Source organism: Cryptomeria japonica, chromosome 11, assembly GCF_030272615.1.
Source record: "Cryptomeria japonica chromosome 11, Sugi_1.0, whole genome shotgun sequence".
Classification (NCBI taxonomy): Eukaryota; Viridiplantae; Streptophyta; class Pinopsida; order Cupressales; family Cupressaceae; genus Cryptomeria; species Cryptomeria japonica.
The window spans coordinates 54,786,314-54,802,992 of NC_081415.1; the positions used below are offsets into that span (position 1 = coordinate 54,786,314).

General features: G+C 36.9%; 1 protein-coding gene across 2 annotated transcripts in view; it reads left to right on the forward strand.

Annotated features, from left to right (window-relative positions):
* The window catches only part of LOC131051351 (uncharacterized), a 47,209-nt gene extending 32,142 nt beyond the window's left edge, over positions 1-15,067 (forward strand). The window contains exon 5 of one of the 2 annotated variants that reach the window (XM_057985824.2): positions 14,609-15,067. The gene's annotated coding sequence lies outside the window, so the exon portion shown is untranslated. Of the gene's footprint in view, positions 1-13,333; positions 14,104-14,608 lie in introns of those variants that run through there. The other variant, XM_057985826.2, reaches the window with a different exon arrangement.
* Positions 15,068-16,679: the final 1,612 nt, after the last annotated feature.

The following is a 16,679-nucleotide window of genomic DNA, read 5'->3' on the forward strand; positions in this document are numbered from 1 at the left end:
TAAATTGGTACATCCAAGGTTCAAAAACATTGGAATGCTCCAATCCCATCATACGGCTAAGAAGAGTAATAGTATCACCGATCTCATTCTTAAAATCAGACCGATATAACTTTGCCCATCTGGTAAGAGCAGTGCGAGGTTCATGAATCCATTTGTTGATATGACGCTTACAGTCTTTCTCCCTTTTGGCAAAGTATTCAGCTGCACTTTGCTTGGAGATCTCTATATAAATGGTTTCGGAAGGTATTTTGAAAACCCTCTCTATAGCTTCTGCATCCAGGCGAATGATCACTTCCCCATCATCATTTCTAATGACTCATGACTCTTTGTCAAAATGATGAGCACATGCTAGAATAAATTCTGGTTCTAGGGCAGCAACTGGAAAGGATGCGGCATGATGGATATGGCTGTCCAGCAACCGTTGCATATCCCCCTCCTTCGGATCTTCAATCCTTCGTATGAATTCAGTCATATCAACATGCCCTATCTCAGTATCCTTGATATGATCAAGGGAGGAGGAGATCTGTGACTGCGGAACTTCATTCTGGTATTTATCATACCTGTATTTCATCTTTTTTGGAGTGGGAGATGATGATACATCTGTCATCTAGAAACAACCGGGAATGCTGCAATGTAAATCCAAGAGTATCAAGGCAATATCAAAGTTAGTATCTTTAGACATCTTCACTCCTCCAAATGAGAAAGTTCAACTTTCGTATTTTGGCTTTGTGAGAGGAGATATAAGAGGTGGAAAAATAAGCTTTTGACTTATTTCGGGTTTTGAAACGTGTTTCGCAAGTACACAAGAGGGAAGTACAAACGTGCAATCGGATTTTAAATTCCGAATGCAATTATACTTGCGAAACACGAAGCATGATTGAATGGAAGGAGAATGAATTTTCAGTTTGGAAGTTGGGAAGAACACATTTGCAATTGGTTTTCTAAATCCAAATGCAAACTTATTTACAAACTGAAAATCAAAGGAATGGACGGAAAAAGGTATTTAGGCATGCGGGAAATGACGAAGATGATAAGTACGGATGAGGGAATTGGAAGTGGATAGGTAAAAATGAATTTCGGGAAGATCACTTGGAATTTTGTCATGCCAAAATGGGAAGGACTTTCAACTTGCAATCCGGATTTCAAAACCCGAAATTGGGAAGAACTTGATTTTTCCGTCATTGAAACTTGATTTTTGGACTAAAGAAGGTTAAGTCTTTGTCCAAAAAAGGGAAGAACGCATCTTGAGGTAGAATTTTTCACACTTGCAAATTTCTTTGCAAATTGGGAAGATTGCAAATTGGAAGAACACATTTTTCTTGTTTTGAAACTTGATCCTTTGGATCAGAGAAGGTTAAGTCTTTGTCCAAAAAGGGAAGAACACATATTTTCCTCTTACTTGCAATCGGGTTTCTAAAACCCGAATACAAGTAAAGAAGGAGAATTTTCAATGGGGAAGAACAACTTTTTCTTTACAAATTTCTTTGTAGAATGGGGAATTTCCTCTCATAAACCCAATATGAACATGAACAAAACCAAAACTTTAACAAGGAAATTGCAAGGAAAGAAACAAAAGAGAAATATAAAAATAAAAATTACCTTGCAAAGATGAGGAGAGATCCAAGCTTGTGGAGTCAACCAAACATAGAAGATGAAACCCTTTAAATAGAAATTAAACAAAGGAAGAAACTTAGCCACGCATGGTGACCAAAGAAAAACCGATTCGCTATAAAAACTCCATGAAAAATGCCAAGGAAGTAATTCAAAAATGATTTGATTCATCATTACATAGAAGAGAAAGCAAAAATGATTTAGAATTGAAAGCATACCTTGAACGAAAAAGGTGCGAAACTTGCAAAAAACGTGACTGGTTTTTAGGGCGTTTTTGCAAATCGATTCCCCAAAATGCGCACAAAACGGTTTGAATGCAGCTTGAAATCCAACGCATTAATGATTAAATCAAAAACGCCTTAGGTAAGAGCAGATTCGAACCTCCAAACCGTGGCAAATGGCACAAATGCATGATTCAGAAAAAAAAACGTTGAAGAAGACAAATGGCGAAAATCAATTTGATAGATGCGTAGAACAAGGGTTTGAATCCTTCAAAGTTGCAGCAAATCCGCCTTTGGAAAGAATCCCTATCTTTCTTCCAAAAAAATTCGAACCCAAATCAATTTGCAAAGGCATGGGAGAAATTTCGGGTTTTAGAAATGGAAATACAAGTTTTAAAAATGTTCATATTTTTGCCTCTAAGGCAAATTTCGGGTTTTAGAAATGGAAATACAAGTAAAATTACTTGTAATGGGGCAATAGAATTCCCTTTACAAGTGATTTTACTTAAAATATGTAAAGGGATTTTAAAATCCCATTTACAAGTTCTATTTAAAAATGAAAAATAACTTTAAGTCATAAAAACATGTAAAGGGGTTTTAAAAACCCATTTACAAGTTTTACAAAACACTTAAGTCATTCTACTAGTAAAGGGGGTTTTAAAACCCTTTTTACCAGTTTCCAAAAACTTGTAATTGGAGAAAAATTCCCCTACAAGACCAAAAGCTTCAAGGGGGTTTTGAAAAACAAATTACCAGTTACTGGTAATTATCGAAAAATTCCCCTACATTGAAGCAAAAACATAGCAAACAGACTCGAAACGCGACGAAATTCGAAACGTAGCTTGGGGATGGATCAACAATCGATCCAGTCCAAGGATGGGACGAATTTCTACCTCGAGAAGCGTGCCATAGAGTAAAATTTTTCATTTTTTAATAAAAATTTCCATGTGATAGTCCAATTTTTGAAATAAAAAATTGAGGACAACACGAAGCAGGCTTGGAAATAAGATGTCGTACAAGGGGAAACCGTACGAGTTGAAGTTGTATGCCATAGATGTTCGTAGGGTAACTTGCAGTTCGTACACAAGTGACAAGTTGTTCAAAGGGAGAAAGTGGCTGCGCGAAGAATGGCCATACAAGGTGGGTGAGAAATTGTACAGGAAAAAAGTGCCAAGACCATACAAGAAGGAACTTTCAAGGCCGTACGAAGTGTCAAGGTTGTACGTGGGAAGTACGCCGTATAGGAAGACATGAGGGTGGAGGAACTCGTATGGACTGAGTGGGTAGTCGTACATGAGCAAGGAATCTGTACATTGGAATCCGTACAATCACAAGAGCAAAAGGTTGAACATCCTACAAACACCGTAGGGGGTTGCAATAAAAGAGCCATACGTGAACACCATTAACCCATACATGAATAACATAGCCGTATGGGCATGGGCACATTTGGAAGGTGGTATGTATGTGGAAGAGATCAAGTCGTACGGAACCATACGTGAGGAGCATCAAACCTTATGAAGAGTGCATCAAGAGTTGGCCGTACGTAAAGACAAGCTTAGGTCGTATGGGCCAACCATTGAACCGTATAGGCACAGAGGTGTGCAAGCCATACATGCAAAAGAGCTAAAGGTACTTGTTATGTTTCAGAATGTACGTAATTTGTATCAGATCATACTTGATGCATATGAAGTTGTACTTGAGGTGAAGGGAGTCGTATGTGGTTAGAAGCATGTGGTAGGAGTGAAATCTCTATTTGTTGGCTTCATCAACAATGTTTTTTGTGTCTTAAAAAATCACGAAAATCATGTATGCCATGGAGTTTCGTGTGGGTTTGAAGGTTGTAATTTGGTGTTGGTGATGGGGATGCTACCCTTCGACCTTGCCTTGTACTGCAACAGGGAGTGCGCCCCGGGCGCTGCCCTAGGACCCCACGAGGGCACTACCCCTAGACCCCACTAGGGGCGCTGCCCCCAAACCCCCATTTGATTTGGCAGGTACACTACAAGTTGGGGTTGTCCAGTACAAGACATTACCTACACCCTTGTCATTAGTCTTTCCAGATATTACTTGATGTTTACATGTCGTTTGGAAGACAACTTTTTATTTTGGGGGGGATGATGTAGTCAGCATAAAATGCCTATGATTATATTTGATAATATTTGTTATCCGACAATGTATTAATTAATTGTATTAAGTGGGTTGGCACTCTCGGGTAGTTAGGTGTCAGTTGGTTGATGGTTGTGTATCTTGGCAATCGTCGAGTCTTTTAAATATGTGGTGTACCACCACGGAAGGTAGTATGGTATAGTCGGGTGAACTATAATCCTTGGCCGACCATCTCAAGTCTTCTTCTTTATAAAAATTGCATGTGTGAATAAAGATATATTTTACTGTTGTGTCTGGTATGCATTGTCATGTACACTATTATTTCTTGTATTTAATTTATCAGTTTTAGCGGTAAACATGCACTCTTGGGATGAAAATGGTTTTTGGGTAGGAAAATTCTCTTGGACCACTGAGTCAAATATGTCATTAATGGCATTGTAGGAAGATCTAGCAAGTGACGAAGGCAATCTGAAGGAAATATGAAAAAACTCGATGTGAGACAAGAGGTTGGGATGGGAGATGTGGGATTTTTTGAGACCTGAGGTCAAGATATGACATTATAATGGAAGTCCAAAAGTCCATCAAAACTTTGCAAATGAATGAAAATGAGGGAGTTGAGTATGTGGGAAAGGATGTAGAACTAGTGTTATGAACATTCCAAAGTTCTGTTGTGACCAAATCACACATCGCCCCATCATAAATGGGGACCCCTCTCTTTTGCTTTTTTAGTTGTAGAATAAGGTGTCTGAGTCCTTGATATAGCTTAGCGTAGAGTAAGTAAGAGTCATTTTAAGTCAAAAAATTAAAAAGTGAAAAATTCAAAAATTCAAAATAAATTCAAAATAAAAAATTTGGTGAAGGCATGAGAAAAGGTTAAGGCATTTTAGCCGAGAACCCCGTCCTTTGAACGAGAGCTCCATCCTTTGAACTAAGCAATCTTTCCAAGGCTAAACTCAACAGGGTGTTCCTAGAGCTATTGTTAATAAGATTGATCACAATTGAAGATAAAAAAATGAACTATTGTAGTAGTGCTCAATGTACACTTGGCCCTAAAGCTTTTCACTAGACCAAAAAGTTACTTGCTAGATATAGAACCTCTTTTTAGCTAATATTAGCATCATTGCACAACTACAAGATGAAGGTATGCAAAACATTGTTCCTTAGTGTTGACGTATTTTTTATGACAGTGTCGAACACAAAATAAAGCTGCCTAATGGTCACTTCACTCTCTCTTGATCAAAGTACGATTGTATGCTAAGATTGCCATGGGTTCAAACAATCGACTCCAAGGTTCCTTTTCGCAATGGATGTGATTCAATTGGCTTGATGTGATATGCTAGTAATCCAAGGGGACTTAAATTTGATCATTCTTTCACTTCTTTACTATGGCTGGAACTCCATCATCAGATATAGCAATTCTATGATGCTTCTGCCTAAACTGAGATGAACTAAAAATAAAGGGTAAAGGGTTAGAAGGATCTAAATGTACTCCTAAGGGTAGTGATATCAATAGATAATGCTTTAGTGGGCAAATTCCAAATAAACCAAGATCTACTTTGCCAAGTTTACAACTTTGCAAGAACTAGTGCAATCTTCTAAGGATGTTGAAGGATTTTCACATTGAGAAAGTGCATTTGAATACCCAACACGATGCAATCCAAACAACTATTCACAATGGAACTTAGCAGAAATTTGGTGGCTCGGGCTAACTTTACATTGCAACTTATAGTCAACAAGATGCAAAAAGTATGAACCATGGAAATTCATCAAACACCATTGCATTCTCCATTGAAATCAAAGCACTATACTACTACTCTAAGTGAGGAAGGTGAACCCATGCAAGTCTTGAAAAATAACTTAAGTGGACACCATCAAAGAACAATGTTTCACTGTTATTATCTCAAAAACTTATTGCAACAATTTCATACCAATCTCCCTGCTTACAAATGAAGGGGTCACCCCTTTATATAGGCTTCAAGCCTTGGCTACATGCAAAACCCTAATTAGGGTTTGCCCTTAAAGATTCCCACACATGATGCAACAAGGTGGGAATATTCATTAAATGCCCACTTTTCCCATTTACAATAAATTCCTACATGCCCAAAATGGTGTTCACTTGTGCATTAAATGCACCATCTTCATCTAATTCGCCCAACATGCAATAAAGATTCCTCCATGCAAAACTGCTCACGCTGCCATAAATGCCCATCATCTCCACATGCGATGGCTGTATGCAAAAAGAGTCAACCATAATGCCTTAAATGTGATGGCTACATGCAAAAAGGTGTTCCACTACCTCAACATGCATTGACTTGGCTGCCACTTGGCGAGAAACCCCTAGAGAGAAAACTTTATCTGGGAAGAATCTTCTTGAAGTTTTGAAATTTCCTTGTTTTGAAGAAGATTTTTCATCAATTTTGCACATTTCCTATTTTTTAGGAATTTTTTCAAATTTGAGTTCCAGGGTTGAGGAGAGAAAATTCTCTCATGATTCCAAATGTGTCATCATTTTGAAATCTGGATGATTTTTGATGCCCGAAAATTTTTCAAAATTTTCGTCAAAGGGATTTTCTTGTTCAATTCATCCTTGATTCCTTCCTTGTCTTAGAATTTTTTCTTTTACCTTCAATTCATCTTGGTGTGGAATTCATGTTGTCGAGGAATTCTCCTTTGGAAAGAAATTTCTTCCTTATCCCTGTCTAGCACTTCATCTCCAACTTGGGTGCTAAAAACACATGGTGAAGGAATTTTGCTTGAGGAGGAAAAAATCCTCCATACCCTTCATTCAGTGCTCATTTTTGACCTTGGTTCTACTTTACCCTTGAGGAAGGAAATTCTTCATGCCTTAGCCAATTTTTCATGATTTCCAAGAACTATGTCCTGAAGGAAGGAATTTCCAACACTTAGTCAATTTTTCCACTTTCCTAGAATTCTATCCTGAAGGAAGGAATTTCCAACACAACGCCAAATTTTCACTTCTTCCAAGAATTTTGTCCTGAAGGAAGGAATTTCCAACACTTGGTCAATTTTTCACTTTTCCTACTTTTTAGGAATTTTTTTCAAATTTGAGTTCTAGGGTCCAGGAGAGAAAATTCTCTCACTTAGCCAAATTTGTCATTATCTTGAAATTCGGATGAATTTTCAGGCCTGAAAGAGGATGTTTCAATTTTTTCCTGAGGCGAATTTTCTTTTCAATTTCATCTTTGACTTTACATTTCCATGCCTTGGAATTCATCCTTCAATCTTGGGTGTTGGAATGACCAAGTGGAGGTATTTTCCTTTGGAAGGAAATTTCTTCTCTTCCTTGGTTTGGCACTCCTCTTTATCCTTGGGCGTAGATTCCATGTAGTGGAGGAATGTTGACTTCGTTGACTTTTCCTTGACACCCCCGTTTTGGTGCCAAACTTCCTGTCTGGGCAAAATTTTGGCATGAAGGAAAAAGTGGTGTGGAGGAAAATTCATCCACACTCTTGCTTGAGCGCTCTACCCGACTCTTGGTCGCTAAAACACTATTGTCAAGGAATTTTGGGGGTGGAAGAAAATTCCTCCATCACCCCATTTTAGCGCCCTACCTTTGACTTGGGCGCCAAATCCACCATGCCAAGGAATTTTTGATTTTCTCGATCATACTCACATTCTTCTTCCTTGGCAACGATCCCTGCTTGATTCTTCATCCATACTTAGCCAATTTTTGACCGTTTTCCAGATTCAAGATGCCACATTTGGATTTGAAGTGATTTTGCTAGACTTAGGAAATTTTCCATACTTCCCACTTATGGAATGGGCTTCCATACTTAGCCATTTTTTGATCACTTTGCCTACATTTTGAAGCTTCCAGATTTAGAATGTTCAAGAATACTCAATCTTCAGTGTCTGCCTGTGAAGAACCTGCCACAAATAGACTTTCCACAAATAGAAAGTGTTTCAAAATGTCAAAGTTAGGGCAAAACAGGATGTAGAGACACTCAAAATAGAAATTACTAAAAATAGTAAGTTTGATTTTTGACAAAATTAGACCAATCCGGGAGGCAGTGAAATCCCTAAAAAATAGGAACTTTCTAAAAATAGAAAGTTGCTTAGAATTCGCTCAAATTTCACGAGTAGGTTCCTTAAAGGGTCCTGATTTCAATGCAACATTCAGTTTTTCCAAAACCCTAAAGGAAAGGCCTCAAATCCAAGTCCGAAGGATGAAACCCTAAAACGGACAAAACAGGTTCCAGACTTGGCCAAATTTGCTCAAACAAGCTGCAGACTTGATCAAATTGACCCCCAAACATTTGCAAACTAAGAGGACTGACGAGACTACCGCGAAAAGACCCAAAAACCAAAACCAGAAGACCGAGAGGGCCTAAAAAGTAGGGGATCCCCATTTGTAATGGGGCGATGTGTGAAAACGTCACAACACTTAGGATAAGAACTTTTATGGTTCACTATAGATGTTTCCTTGGACAAATCACTAAATCATGAGGTGCATACATATAACTAACCTACTGCTAAGCTATTGGTGTAGATGTTTTCATTTTGAGTGCATGGTCGGTTATAAACTTCTAGGACGAGTGCCTAATCAATTGGGTTATAGAGTCAGTTTACCAAAATAATTAACTCTTCGAAATCACAATAAAATATGAGTTGCCCATATACATATACCAAGATATGATATCTAACAACTGAACGTTCTTAGTAGTCCATCTCCAAACTACAAAATCTGTATGCAATAAAGAAGAGACCATTACAAAACTTGCAATGAATTAGAATGCTACTAAATTGATCAAATCTTCACTACATTCATACTAGCACACGTGGGAAGAGGAAACCCTAGGCTAGAATATTGTCACAATTCATCACGTTGAAGTTCCTTTGAAGATTTAGAAATGGAGTAGTGGAGACATTTAGTAACTCACATCATTTACAATACAAAAATCTCCTTGTGATTTACAAATTGTGTTACTATATAGGCAATTGAACTTGCAAGAGTTGAAACCCTATAAGTTCCTCAGCATCCTCAATCTCATGGAAAGCCAAAATGACTAACCCTTTGTTTGAAAAACAAACTTGTATATATAGCCTTTTGCTTGGTTGCCTAGTTGCTTGTGGGAATTCAACAAAGAATAAGAGGTCATAAGTGTAGCATGCTAGATAAGTTAAATTCCATGGAATCCAAGAATAGACAGTTTGGAGCTTGCATGAATATCATCAACATTTGAGACTCAACTACCACATTCATGGAAAATTGGACTTCATCATCCATCGTTGAAATTGCATGTAGATTTGCACCCTTGAGATGAACAATGGTTTTCAGGTGAGAAAGTTCTCTTGGAGTAGTTGTAGGGGTCAGATTTGGTCATTAATGGGGTCTTGGGAAGATCTAGTGAGTGTCAGAGGCAATATGGAAGAAATGCAAAAATTTGATGTGAGACAGGTTGTTGGGACAAGAGGTGTGGGGTTTCACTTCAAGACTAGAGATCAAGGTAGGGCATTACAATAGAAGTTTGAAAGTCCATTGAAACTTCACAAATGGATGAAAATGAGTGAGTTAAGGATAGGAGAAAACATGTGGGGAAAGGATGTAGAACTAGAGGAATGAACATCCCAAAGTCCAAAGGAACACTGCATGACAAGAGGAAAGGAGCAACAAAGCCATTGGTTCATTTTGTAGGAATGCAATGCAAAACTGGAAGTTAGGATAGGACATTGAAATAGTAGTTTGGAAGCCCATTGGAACTCCAAAAAATGAAGTAAGCAAAGGAAACACTTTGGGAGAAATGCAGGATCTTGCTAGAGAACTACAGGTCAAGACAGGACATTGAAATGGTACTCCAAAAGTCCACTAAAAGTCTACAAGGAAGGGTTATAAGGGAATGTGAGAAAGAAGAATGAAAGGTTTGGATGTGGAAAGATGAAGTGGAAGAAGTCCAAATGAACTTCACAAGTCCCCGAAAGAGAGGTGAAGTGAAAGGAGTGAAGTACAAAAATGGATCAGAGGTTAGGAGATCAAGAGATGGAGAGGAGATTGTATAAGTCCATCAGAACTCCACATAAGAGATTGGAAAGGATGTGCAAAAAACATGTGGAATCAGAAAAGGGAAGTGGAGGATGAATTGGAGGAAGTCTAGAGGTCCAACAGTGCAACAAAATTCTACAAAATGAACTCAAAGAAATGCGTGATTGAGGAATAATAGGTTTGGATGTCTAGAGGTGGAGGGGAGATAGAAGAATTCCAGACGAACTCTGCTATAGGGAAACAAGGAAGCAAGGGTTGTAGTTATCAGGAGAGGAGAAGAAACAGAGGTTGGGAGGAAGAGAAGAAGTCTATATGGATCTCACAAGTCCACAAAGAACATGAAACTTGACCATAAGTTGGGACAAGAGAAAGTAGGGGTGTGGAAGAGGACAGGAGGTCGGGACATGGAAAGGAATCAAAAGAACTCTAGATGAATTCCACAACACTGCAAAAGGGAAGAGGGTAAAGGAGCAAGAGAAAGGGAGAATGTGGGAATGCAAGAGAGGACAAGAGGTCAGGAGGTGAGGACAAGGAAGTTGAGCTTTGGACACCTATTGAAATCCTACAAATTGATGGAATGAAGGAAAATGAAAGGAAGAAGGGATCTGATGGACTTAGCAAAATTTTTGTGGGATAGGCAGACAGGTTAAGAAGTCAAAAAACTAGAAGTCCAACAGTCCACTAAAACTCTGCAATTGCACAAACACTAAGGAAAATTTCCAAAACCTTCATAGGCTTAGAACTTTCTTGGACTGTTTACAACTTCCAGCATCTGATATGAACATAGAGGGTGATGAGGAACAGCATTTAGGCACATTTGACCAAGGGAGACCCATTTAAAAATTTATCAAATCTGTTATAGGTGATGTGAAAAAGGAGTTCTAATGCACAAGGAGGCTGCAACTCAACCAATTTTTTGCATTGTCAGAATGAGTCCCAATAGAGGGTCCAAACATAATCTTCATGGTTTGGAAAGGAGATCAAAAAGAAGCCATTCCCGGTAGCTGAGATCTCAAAATGGTCAAAAAGGATCCATTTTCACTGCGCCCATTTCCTAAAAACATCACTGTTAGGCCTGGCACCTATAAACTTTCCAGTGAGGGAATTCTCTAGCCTTGAGGACACCATATCTATGATTGAATCAATGACCCTAAGAAAAATGCTCTTGCCTTCCCCAACCAGTTCAGATGTTAAGGATTGAACAAGCTTGGAGCAAGTCTTCCCTATAATAGTTTCAACCCAGGATTTCCTCAAGAGCAGTCCATCACCTGTTCCAACAACATTCAAAAGATCTGGTAGCACCACAGAAGCTTCAATATGTCCGTCCTCTATCTCCATGCACTGAGCATCAAAACAACAACCACCCTGTACTGTAGCCTTTTGCATAACTAGCATAGCCTGTAATACATTAACAGCCTTCCCAGCCCCAGAATTCTGTCCAGCCCAAAGAAAGAAGAGCTAGCATTTCTTTCTTCAGACACCACATGAGGGGCAAGATAGTACTTGACCCCCTAGTTCTGCACCTGTTCACAAAAGGCGGATGCAGCAGCATTAGCACCTTTCCCAGCACCACTCTTCGGAGAAGGGGAGGAGAAAACCTCTACACAACACATCTCAAACCAAAATATCAGAAATGCCATTGATTTTCATCCGTATTCAAAGATTTTAACAATGACTCAAGAACAAAGATTTTTGAGAATGAGAAACTTGTCACACCCATTCCTTGATAGTTGATACCATGTAATTATGAGTTATATTTGATAGGAGTATACCATATTTCACGTAGACATATATATGTACCTTTTTATGTTCATCAATATCCACATTTTTTATAATGCACCATTTTTTTTATCAATACATTTTTTATTTTTGTATCCCTTTCATGTTAACTAATATGAGCCTTATATCAGTCACTTATTAAACCTAATAACCAAATCATAACAGTCTATAGACTAACAATGATGGATAGATCTTTCACCTATCTTATAATTCATCGAGCCTCAGAATCCATGCCAATACTTAAAACATTCAATATAGATTACCAAAGAATATTGTGAGCAATATGGAGACTAGGCTCACAGAAAATACGTAGAAAAAACATTTTACATACACTTTGGGATCCACTTATATTCTGGTAGTGAAGATCCTCGACAATCAAATGAGAAAAACAAAAAGAATTAATCAAATTACAGATGTTAGGCTACAAACAAACGTTCTTGAAAGGGAAATTTATAATTTGTAAAATTTCAGAACTCAACTCATCGAGGATGATGAAGCTTTCAAGACAGGTGTTATTATGGATGCTTGAAGCTTTTCATTATCAGAGAATTTTTTTAACAATATCAAATCTAAGAGTGCATAAGCTAGGAATAGAGACTCAACTATCTTATATCTTAATCATAATGTTTTTGAGTATGAATATGACCTTTTTCTCTTTTTATTCAACATGCCAATCCTAGGAAAGCATCTATTTATGGTTGGCGAACACCCTTTTATTGTACCGAGAGGCTTTATGAACATAGACACATTTTATGGACTGGGAGGCAATGGAAACCTGGGGTAAATGACTGACTACTTCAACTCATGATCCTGCACCACATAAAGCTTTCCCAGAGTTGAACCTCAGACCTTTTCCTAGGTGGAGTGCCCTCCCCACCAGACGATCTGGCCCAATGGACGATAGGAAAACATTTTTAAGCATTTGAATAGGCAACAATTAGTCTCTTTAAACTTATTTCCAATTCAACCTGTGTTCTGTCCATTGATTAGCAAAGAAGGTGAAGATGGAAGGGGTTTGTGAGAAGCTTGTATTTTTGTAATAAATAGCCGATGATAGCAACAAATTGTCTAAAGATGATCTATACTTTTGCTTTACTGTTTCTGCACATATTGGTTTTGCTCATATTGGCAACATAGGAAAACATATTGGTTGTGCTCAAATTGAGAAATTCTAAAATTTATAGTTCATGTCTTGGGGATTATGAAAATTTCATCAAAGAGATGGTGATAGCAACAAATTGCCCAAAAATGATCCATACTGTCGCTTTATTGTTTCTGCACATATATGTTCTGCTCTATGGGGTGTTAGAATATAATGCTCCAACAGTCAGAGTTAAAATAGGAATCAAATAAAATTTGTCGATCTGTTTGAGATAGCTGTCAACAATCTCCAGTTAATCATCAATCAGTTTTAGTTAGTTGTCAATCATATCTAGTTTGCTATCATTTCTATTAGCATAATTATAGGATCTTGTTGAAGTCAGTTGAACCTATATATTTGTATTCTCCTATGATGAATAACAAGCTGTGAATTCTTCTTTTCTCTGTATTTATTTCTGCTTTTGCATTTTTCCTTTAGTATAATATCTTTGTTTTTAATATGGTATCACAACAGCTTGATCTGCTTCAGCTGTTGTAGTCATAGTCTGAGTGATGGAAGAGAAAGGAGGAACTTTTCCTACAAGAAGAGAAGCATTGATTTAGAGAAGGAGGTGTCAAATGAGGTCTGCAAAAGAAGTACCAGATATTTCTGGCTTCATTGAGGATGAGGCATTTGTTCTATTTTGAAGAGACAAGGAAGGATGCAGTAGAAAATGGTTAGATGCTCAATAGTCTGATGTGCTTGTAGATTGGAGAAACTAGACCTCATTGGGGTTTTGAGACATATATGTGGGGATTGGTGTCCAATAGTTCAGGGGAGATCCGAAATCTGGAAGTTCAGCATTATACCTTTATGAGGGTGATGAGACACTTCATGTGCAAATGGTGCCCAATGATTTTGGGAACTTGGATGATAGCTGCATGACTATACCTGCAGTTGGGGAGCAACTTGAAGAATTCTTATTGATTTGAGAATTGTTTTCAAAGAACAGCTTTTACATATATCTCCTATTAGTTTAACGTTGTAGCATTAAGAGGGGGTGCTGGAATATAATGCTCCAACAGTTAAGAGTTAGAATAGGAATAAAAAAAGATTTGTTGATCTGTTTAGAGTTAGAATAGGAATCAATAGAGATTGGTAGATCTGTTTGAGTTAGCTGTCAACAGTCTCCAGTTATTATCTATCAGTTTTAGTTAGTTGTCCATCATATCTAGTTTGCTGTCATTTCTATTAGCATAATTATAGAATCTTGTTGAAGCCAGTTGAACCTATATATTCGTATTTTCCTATGATGAATAACAAGCTGTGAACTCTTCTTTTCTCTGTATTTACTTCTGCTTTTGTATTTTTCCTTTAGTATAATCTCTTTGTTTTTAATATGGGCAACATGGGAAAACATATTGGTTGTGCTCAAATTGAGAAATTTATAGCTCATGCCTTGGGATGATGACAACTCCATTCTATCCTGGTAAATATGGAAGTTCGGAAACTAAAACAAACTTTTACCAAGTGAATGTCTGTTATCTTCCAGCTCATGTTCTTTCCAACCATTGTACATAGCTTCCTTGCCTGTTTAAGTCTCATATTTTGTCAAATGCCCTCCATTGCATTGTAAAAACGGGTGACAAGATTTAGATGAACAAGCATAGAATGGTATATTTTAATGACATATTAGAACATAAAGCAAAGATGAAAGAACACCATCCAGATATAAAAGCACAAATCAATACATATTAGTGCTATATTTATGTAATACAAGCTTCCCCTGATCACTTTCCTCTTGTACAGGAAACATGCAGAGCATTCAACTCAAGTGGATAATTTCTGAAGAGTTTTATTCTCTTAAAAATGAAGATCCTTGTTATTGTATGCAATGAAGAAAAAAAATTTCTCCCAGTACACCCAACAATGGCAGCGGCATTTGGGCTCTTCTCTTTGTTAGTTGTATAAATATATGAGCATTACCATTCTATTGAATGGATGTTTTAGCATAAATTTACCGAGAATTTCTGTATGTTTTTAATGTTTCACTTTGCAAAATCTTCATAAATTCCTAACAGCTTACATTAGAACAATATCTGATAGAAAATAAATGTTTTGTATGAAGAAAGTATTGCCAGGTCTGTGCTGTTGCTTGTAGTGCTGGCAGCTTCTTTTTACCTATGTAATCCAAGAGCTATAATTATTTCCTCACCGGCAGTTTTCCTGGCTGCTTACTTTTTAGTGTTAATCAAGAATTGTTCAATATATATGTTTTATTAAATTATTATTGTTTTTAATATTAATATTAATAAATAATAGTATTTTATTTACATTATTGACAGGGCATCATAAAATTATAAATGGAATTCAATTATTAATTGGGAATAAATAACAATATAAATATTAAATAAATCAGTTCATGTATAACACTTATATTGATAAATTTAAATAATTGAATGTGAAAAATGTAAATAGAAACTATATGTATTTAACTTGATAATTCAAGAACGAATTAGTTTTATTATTAATTTGAATTTGATGTATCTGGAATTTAGCAAACAACTAATTCACTTAGGAACCAAGATATACTATCATACTTGTGTAGTGTTGAGTCTAACTATTAGGGACAAATTTGTGATTGTGATGTTGTCATGTGCCTACGAACTCACCCTACTTGACCTACAAACCATTCTTCTTCACTTCACTTAAGGTATAGTATTTTGTTATACCTTCCCCAAAAATGAAGGGAAATGTGGTATTGTTGAATACCTTGATAGGGTTGTACAACCAAGCTCTGAGAGGACCATGCATGCAATTGAACAATATAAAAAATAGCACTCTAAGTCATGCAAATGTTGATAAAACAATTGTGTAATGCTAGATTCTTTTTAGAGCATTGTTTGAAGTGTGTAGATGTGAATGGTTTCTCTCTTTCTTCATTTTTTAGATTTTCCTCATTGATTAGAATTAATTCATCGATTGCCCTTAACTACATATCATGCAAATTTGCCATTAAGTTGTCCCTAGGAAGGAAGGGTAAAAGTTGGAATTTGAATTTTAAATTTTAAATTAGGGCAAGGCAAATTTGCAACTACAAGGATTATCACATGACCATGAATTAGTCCTAGGATAGAAAGGGGCTAGACCATAGCGAATAGCATGTGCATGGGAATAAGTGTGAACATAGGAATATCAAATAAGTGGTAGAGTGAATGCATACATAAGAAAGGCAATAAGTGGTAAGTGTATAGATACATATGTAAATGGTAGCTAGATAACATGGGGTAAGGGACTCAACTTTGACCAAGGTTACACCATTTGTCAACTTGTCTATGTATCAAATCACCTCCCTCAAAATAGACACTAAACTAAATAGGAAATGGCATGGTATGCAAATTTCATCTTTACACTTTGACCCCACTTTGAGGTGCATGTGAATCCTGTAATGATCATGTATCTTGAAGTGCATAGCATTCTAAAACATCCATGTAAAGTAAATATTCAAGCATCTAAAGGATACTACCATGGGGTCTATATGAAGTAATAGACCCTCTTAGGATATGATCATGTTTCTATATTTATTTTTGCATAAGACGAGTCTTTGTAAGCCCATGGAATCATCTGCATATCTTAACATAGGAACATTAACGATTAGATATGCAATGCCGCCTAGAAATTGGTTGTATCACCTGATGCAAGGAATATCCACTAAATATAATGAATTGTTGGAGAAAGAAAAAATTAGTACATGAAAAGTAGACGTAATATAAGCATGTAGACATATAATCATGTAAATGTATAAATATTTAATCATGTAATCATAAAATCATTGAATCATATAATAATGTAAGCATGTAGAAAGGTAAGTATATAATAA